The following is an 8647-nucleotide window of genomic DNA, read 5'->3' on the forward strand; positions in this document are numbered from 1 at the left end:
GTGTAAGTAAAGTTGCAGGTGGGTTGATTGGAATAACCCGGAACGATTCCGCAAGAGAAAGGTGGTGTATAACAGTAAACGAACGCAGTCGTATCGTGCAGGAGACCTATGATTTTTTTTTTTTTTTTTTTGTCTTGGAGTGAAGGATGATGAATATTATTTGTCAGAATCCAAGGACCTTTCAAACTCTAGATGCGAAAGAGATGAACGGGACGTTAGAAAGCTTGTATATGAATTTGAGAAATTCGGTGTTTTCTCTGTAAATCAGAAAATGTGATGTCTAGATTGTATATCAACACGTGATCTAGCCCCACCTCGTACTACAGAGTCTTTATTGTAGACACACAAAAGATGAACTGATGTTATTAACAATTTTGTTCAGGACCGATTGATGACTAGATCTAAGAAGTTTTATGAGTCTTTGAAACATATCAAGACGTTCACATTGGAGAATATTAGTGACAGAGTTCAACGGGCTAAAGAAGAAAAGTCAAATTCATCAAAAATGTAGACTTTTTTCATAGATTGTTGGTTGGTACAGAATCAGGTCGAGAAATAAATCTACAATCTATTCTCGGACACGAGCTCACTCTTGTTCCATTGTCTATTGCTGATTCCAAGGATGATTTTGGTACGACATGTAGGAAGTCCGAACTCATTCACATCTTGACAGCTAGGATAGTGACATTATCTCCACCATCTACTGATGAGCTAACATACACTATTATAGATGGACAACAACTTATGCAGGCCTTAGGAAGAATTCCAGGATGCTCTATGCAGACAGATAATCAGAGAAAGTTTTTCACAACTTAAGCACCAATCCTTCTAGAGTAGATGCTGTATTTGATCGATATTATGATATTTCCATTAAGTCGGCCAACGACACAGATATTCTTGTGATCTTGCTGTAGTTTGCTGATCAGCTCCCAGAGGAAATATGGCTTAAAGCTGGAACAACAAGTCAACCTAGGTTTATTGCTGTCCATGATATTGTATTGCCTAATGAATTGAGACATAGTATCGCAGCATTTCATCACATTATACGCTGTGACTGTTAGTCACTTCTACGGCATTGGGAAAAAGATTGCATGACATTGTTTCAAGAACTGGCCGTTTCTCCTTGACGGTTTGAGAAAAGATGAACTGACCGAAGACATACTGAAAAGCGGAGGAGTTTTTCTGTCGCCTATACCTTCCATCATTACCTCTTGTGAACATAAATGAAGTCAGAAGTCATATTTTTAAGAAAGGAAGTAAAGATCTCGAGGTTCTTCCACCAACTGCTGATGCTCTATACTCACATCCAGCGACCTCATTTGGCTGACATCTATTGTTGCCCAGCAGCAAATGAATCAGTGACTCCCAGTGGATGGAAACTGCAAGATGGTGAATTGAAACCGGTCCTTAGAACGAAAGTTCTCGTGCCATCAAATTGCGATGAACTCGTGACATGCAAGTGTAACAAATGTGCTACCGTGAAATACAAAAGCTTTACTACAATATTCATTACCTTGTATTAATGGAGAATGTAGCTGTACCACAGACTGTAAAAATCCGTACTCAAGTAACATAGTTGATTATGATGATGTTGATACAGATTATAATTTTCGTAGTCATTAACCAAATGAAACTATTCTTCTTTTGCATTTTATATTTTTATGTTATTGTCTCATTAAAACCGGTATTGTTTCATATCATTTATAATTAGTTGTTATTTACTTGCATCATTTTAAATTTTTACAAAATATTATAGACGCTGGTGAAGTATTTATTTACTTCCGTTTCCAATAAAGAATCAATGCCTAACATTTTGGTTTTGTCACCCATAATATCTTGTTTCATATGCATTTTGCTTCATTTTAAACATCTTCATTGAATTTTGCAACCCTTTAAACATATTGTTTGACATCTAGCTTGGCTAGGTTAATAAGTAAAAATACGATAGCCATTTTGAATATTCTTGGCCGCCACATTGAAAATGTATTTTATGCGTCATAGTATCATATTTTAAATAATTTGTTCTAACTTATACAACTCATATCATACAAACATATAATAAAAATGCGTATATTGAGCGCCTTTCATGTATATTTACAGATAAAGTAGTGTATTTCTGACAACTGCAATCACTTTTCAAAATGGTGGCTCCTGACGTAATTTTAGAAATTCAAGAGTGTCAACAAGCCGTTTCATGTTCCCTAGGGACCCATAAATCAAAATATATCAGTTGGCACTCGGTAACATGTTGTAACATTACTCGATTTCGCCGCTAGACTATACAAATAAATTTGCGTATTTCGAATTGCCTTGAGGCAATCAATCAATCAATGAATGGTCGTAGGTTAAGTAAGTATCTATGAATAGTATGTAGTTATTCCTGGAGTTAAATGTATGCCAAACTTCAAAAAGAGAGCACTTTTAGATTTCACAAGAAAAGATTCATGGCAATCGATAAATCTCTTAATCACATAGAGAAACACAATATATTTTATACAACTAAATTTTTATAGTACCGATTACGAGTATGCCAATCCCTCGTTCTTACTGCCTTCTCTCATGAATATCGGAATCAAATTACAAAAATTCGGATAGGCGATATAATTTGAAAGCCTTGATTTTAAACTACAATATATATATATATATATATATATATATATATATATATATATACAGTGCGTTCCACGAATAACACTAAGGCCCGTCTCCTGAAGAAACCAAGTGAGATAGAATCATGAAGCATTTTGTAACCTTCAAGCAGCATAAAATACAACATACTGATATGGAGAACCCCCCCCATGAGATGCGCTCGGGTGACATCCAGAAGTCCTAAAGTGCAGAAGTCCTAAAATGCAGAAGTCCTAAAAATATGGGCACTAGACCTAAATTTTAGGACTTCTGCACTTTAGGACTTCTGTACTTTAGGACTTCTGCACTTTAGGACTTCTGTACTTTAGGACTTCTGCATTTTAGGACTTCTGCACTTTAGGACTTCTGCATTTTAGGACTTCTGCACTTTAGGACTTCTGCATTTTAGGACTTCTGCACTTTAGGACTTCTGCCTTTTAGGACTTCTGCCATTTAGGACTTGTGCCTTTATCATTCACTTGCTTTAGTTCTGAAATTCGCCACCACCACACGAAATTGGGACTATGCAGCAACTAGTTGGCAATAATGTTACGAACGTATCTAATTCCAACAGTAACAGCTATATTTGTACTACTAAGATCGTTATTATCACTATCTGTTTTGCACTTATACACGAATTACATAATACAACCTATTTCATTCTAAGAATTAATTACATAATTTGTTAAGAAATTCGTTTCTTTCGAATGGAGATACGAGAATCCCAAGACAAATTCCTAAAACAAGAATAAATAAATAAATAAATAATAAAAAAATGTTTAAAAATAATATTTTACCAGACTTCTGAAACCAAGCAAACATTCAGAATTGCAATATATACTGTGCGGAGCGTATTTTATTAAGAGTAGGACAAAAATCCACCAAAGTTTACTTAATTAGGACAAAAGCACACTAGACATTTCACGAGTGAACATTAAATACCAACTGTATACATAAAGAACGCAGTAAATTTAAAATTGAGCAAAGAACATTTGTTATGCAATACAGTGGGTGACATTAATAAGTCTTAAATGGCACAAGTCCTAAAAATATAGGCATTAGACCTAAATTTTAGGTCCTGTGCCATTTTTGCAGAAATTACTACATAGTCATTTAGGGGTGTAGCCTGCAAATTTTTCTAGGGGAGCATGATTTTTATATATTAAAAGCAAATCAAAAGTTTATTTCCAGATTACGAAAGCTTCAATAAGACAATAAATTTATACATATTACACATGTACACAAATACATAATATTATTATATTTCCAGTTAGTTCCTTTTTGAAACCTGGACCTTGACAGAGGCGTAAATTTAAAATCACAGCTTGTGGGAAATGTACGAATCAGGTAGTTATAAGAAATCGGAAACTGTTCATGGAAATCCATTTGTTTGACTGCATTTATCTTCTGTACTCTTATATAAAAGAGTAAAGATGAGTGATTTTTTGGGCATACTACTACAAGTAGAGTCGTTAAATTTTAATTATAAAATATAATTTTCTTATGAAAGCAGGACATAAGAAAGAATTTTTGGAAATAAGTATCGTAAAACGGGTGGGGCAAGATTTTTTAAAAGGGTAGTGTATCTCGCAAGTTTCTGAAGCTAGTAAAATGAAACTTGGCATATAATCTTTCCTGTTAAAAAAACTGAAAATTGAACACATAAAAAGGAAAGAGCAAAGGGAGCACTTTTTTAATGTTCGAATTCCCCATTACTTACTCAGAAAATATGTAAATAAATTAAGGAAGGTTTTGTTTAAGCTAGATGCGTGAAACTCGGTATTTGAACTTTTAACTAAAAGTAATAAAATACTATATGTTTCAGTATCTTGAAAATTACACTTCTAAGGGGAAGGAGGGTCAATTTCTATAATATTAAAATATCCCACTGCTTATAAGATTTGGGCAGAAAACTCTTTTCCTTTAGGCCTCGGTTATTCCAGTTAAGCAAATGAGAGTACAAAGTGGCTAATTAATTAGGTTCTTTTAATTATTTTAACATGTTGACGTAGTTTAATTCTTTTAAAACCGTATTCTTTCACATTCTATTATAAACATCCTTCATTTGCTGTAATTATTAAACACGTTTAAGAACAAAAGAGTAACTCATAATAGAAACAATTTCTGCAGGAACAACTGGTAGGATTCAGCCTCTTGTTGTGTTCTTTAGGCCGTTAAAATTTTTCTTGAGACATTTTTCTGACACTGTCCTTCTCTACAACTATAACATGAATTTACATCTCCGTAATAATATAATTAAGATCTCATCACTGATTCATAATCAGTTTTCTTTTCCTAGATTTGCTAATCTTATTGGGTATGCATGATATAAAAGCGGTTATTGGAAGAAAAACCATCTGTGTTTGAAAATTTTCTTTCAAAGATTGTGCAGCATTTTGCGATTTGTGCACAGTTATTGCCGTAATAAGGTGTGTGTGGTGTACACAATGTTTATGCATCACACACTTTTTTTTACTATATATCATTACCGTAAAACGTTTTCCCAATCAATTAATAATTATAACATTTGAGGATATAAGAAGTTCTGACATAGAGTGAAGCGAGGGGACTCACTATAAATAAGTAACCCTTGCCAATTACAGAAACATTTAATTTTTATTTTATTTATTAATTTATATATTCTACTTCGTGAATTTATTTCTCCCTAACGAATAATTTTCATTTTGAAGAGTGGACGTTTCGGTGTAAACATTAGAACTTTTACACCGAACCAGCCTGACCTTAACCGGCGAACGTCCTTACACCGAGCAATCCGTACACCGAAACGCCCTGCACCAAAACGTCCTACACCGAAACAGCCGTATCCCAGGAGTAGTTAATTACGAATATGACAATTATTTGCTACAGAAAGACTTCTGTACAAGAAATATATGTGTAAAAATAATTTACTTCAAAGCAACACAAGGAAAGCAAAACTTATGACGTACATAACTAAAACACAATATTATGTTACTAATATGAAGTCAATGGTGTGGAAATAGAGAAAAACAGACATTATGAAAGATCTGGGAATCACATTTGGTAGAAAGTTAAAATTTTGTCAACATAGAAATATATCATGGAAAGAGTAAGAAAGGACAATAGGCTTCATTTATTTATTTATTTATTTATTATTTCAGAACGATAGAATATGTATTTATACAAATAACTTGTAAGAACTAAGGCTCTGCAATATGAAACAGTATATCTAAAACTTGACTAACAGATTGACAGTATTCTTCTTACGGACGCGATGGTAGCGCCACAAGAGATTTTTAGGACTTCTGCACTTTAGGACTTCTGCACTTTAGGACTTCTGCCTCGGTATGATTTTTAGGACTTCTGCCTTTTAGGACTTCTGCATTTTAGGACTTCTGCACTTTAGGACTTCTGCATTTTAGGACTTCTGCACTTTAGGACTTCTGCCATTTAGGACTTGTGCCGCGAAATAATTTTTAGGACTTGTGCATTTTAGGTCTAATGCCGTTTAGGACTTCTGCATTTTAGGACTTCTACCATTTAGGACTTCTGCCGCGTCCCCATGCGCTCAAGGGGGTTACGGGAGGAAACTACAAAATTTTAAATAGCAACTCACACCGTGTGGTATCTCGTTTGAAAGGTAATCACATGTAGAGACCAATTTTGGAAACTACATGTCGCTGGCGTGGGGACGCGGCAGAAGTCCTAAATGGCTGAAGTCCTAAAATGCAGAAGTCCTAAACGGCATTAGACCTAAAATGCACAAGTCCTAAAAATTATTTCGCGGCACAAGTCCTAAATGGCAGAAGTCCTAAAGTGCAGAAGTCCTAAAATGCAGAAGTCCTAAAATGCAGAAGTCCTAAAGTGCAGAAGTCCTAAAAGGCAGAAGTCCTAAAAATCATACCGAGGCAGAAGTCCTAAAGTGCAGAAGTCCTAAAGTGCAGAAGTCCTAAAAATCTCTTGTGGCGCTACCATCGCGTCCGTAAGAAGAATACTGTCAATCTGTTAGTCAAGTTTTAGATATACTGTTTCATATTACAGAGCCTTAGTTCTTACAAGTTATTTGTATAAATACATATTCTATCGTTCTGAAATAATAAATAAATAAATAAATAAATGAAGCCTATTGTCCTTTCTTACTCTTTCCATGATATATTTCTATGTTGACAAAATTTTAACTTTCTACCAAATGTGATTCCCACATCTTTCATAATGTCTGTTTTTCTCTATTTCCACACCATTGACTTCATATTAGTAACATAATATTGTGTTTTAGTTATGTACGTCATAAATTTTGCTTTCCTTGTGTTGTTTTGAAGTAAATTATTTTTACACATATATTTCTTGTACAGAAGTCTTTCTGTAGCAAATAATTGTCATATTCGTAATTAACTACTCCTGGGATACGGCTGTTTCGGTGTAGGACGTTTTGGTGCAGGGCGTTTCGGTGTACGGATTGCTCGGTGTAAGGACGTTCGCCGGTTAAGGTCAGGCTGGTTCGGTGTAAAAGCTCTAATGTTTACACCGAAACGTCCACTCTTCAAAATGAAAATTATTCGTTAGGGAGAAATAAATTCACGAAGTAGAATATATAAATTAATAAATAAAATAAAAATTAAATGTTTCTGTAATTGGCAAGGGTTACTTATTTATAGTGAGTCCCCTCGCTTCACTCTATGTCAGAACTTCTTATATCCTCAAATGTTATAATTATTAATTGATTGGGAAAACGTTTTACGGTAATGATATATAGTAAAAAAAGTGTGTGATGCATAAACATTGTGTACACCACACACACCTTATTACGGCAATAACTGTGCACAAATCGCAAAATGCTGCACAATCTTTGAAAGAAAATTTTCAAACACAGATGGTTTTTCTTCCAATAACCGCTTTTATATCATGCATACCCAATAAGATTAGCAAATCTAGGAAAAGAAAACTGATTATGAATCAGTGATGAGATCTTAATTATATTATTACGGAGATGTAAATTCATGTTATAGTTGTAGAGAAGGACAGTGTCAGAAAAATGTCTCAAGAAAAATTTTAACGGCCTAAAGAACACAACAAGAGGCTGAATCCTACCAGTTGTTCCTGCAGAAATTGTTTCTATTATGAGTTACTCTTTTGTTCTTAAACGTGTTTAATAATTACAGCAAATGAAGGATGTTTATAATAGAATGTGAAAGAATACGGTTTTAAAAGAATTAAACTACGTCAACATGTTAAAATAATTAAAAGAACCTAATTAATTAGCCACTTTGTACTCTCATTTGCTTAACTGGAATAACCGAGGCCTAAAGGAAAAGAGTTTTCTGCCCAAATCTTATAAGCAGTGGGATATTTTAATATTATAGAAATTGACCCTCCTTCCCCTTAGAAGTGTAATTTTCAAGATACTGAAACATATAGTATTTTATTACTTTTAGTTAAAAGTTCAAATACCGAGTTTCACGCATCTAGCTTAAACAAAACCTTCCTTAATTTATTTACATATTTTCTGAGTAAGTAATGGGGAATTCGAACATTAAAAAAGTGCTCCCTTTGCTCTTTCCTTTTTATGTGTTCAATTTTCAGTTTTTTTAACAGGAAAGATTATATGCCAAGTTTCATTTTACTAGCTTCAGAAACTTGCGAGATACACTACCCTTTTAAAAAATCTTGCCCCACCCGTTTTACGATACTTATTTCCAAAAATTCTTTCTTATGTCCTGCTTTCATAAGAAAATTATATTTTATAATTAAAATTTAACGACTCTACTTGTAGTAGTATGCCCAAAAAATCACTCATCTTTACTCTTTTATATAAGAGTACAGAAGATAAATGCAGTCAAACAAATGGATTTCCATGAACAGTTTCCGATTTCTTATTACTACCTGATTCGTACATTTCCCACAAGCTGTGATTTTAAATTTACGCCTCTGTCAAGGTCCAGGTTTCAAAAAGGAACTAACTGGAAATATAATAATATTATGTATTTGTGTACATGTGTAATATGTATAAATTTATTGTCTTATTGAAGCTTTCGTAATCTGG

This window comes from Thermobia domestica, chromosome 11 (assembly GCF_964235325.1).
Source record: "Thermobia domestica chromosome 11, izTheDome1.hap1.1, whole genome shotgun sequence".
In the NCBI taxonomy this organism is placed as follows: Eukaryota; Metazoa; Arthropoda; class Insecta; order Zygentoma; family Lepismatidae; genus Thermobia; species Thermobia domestica.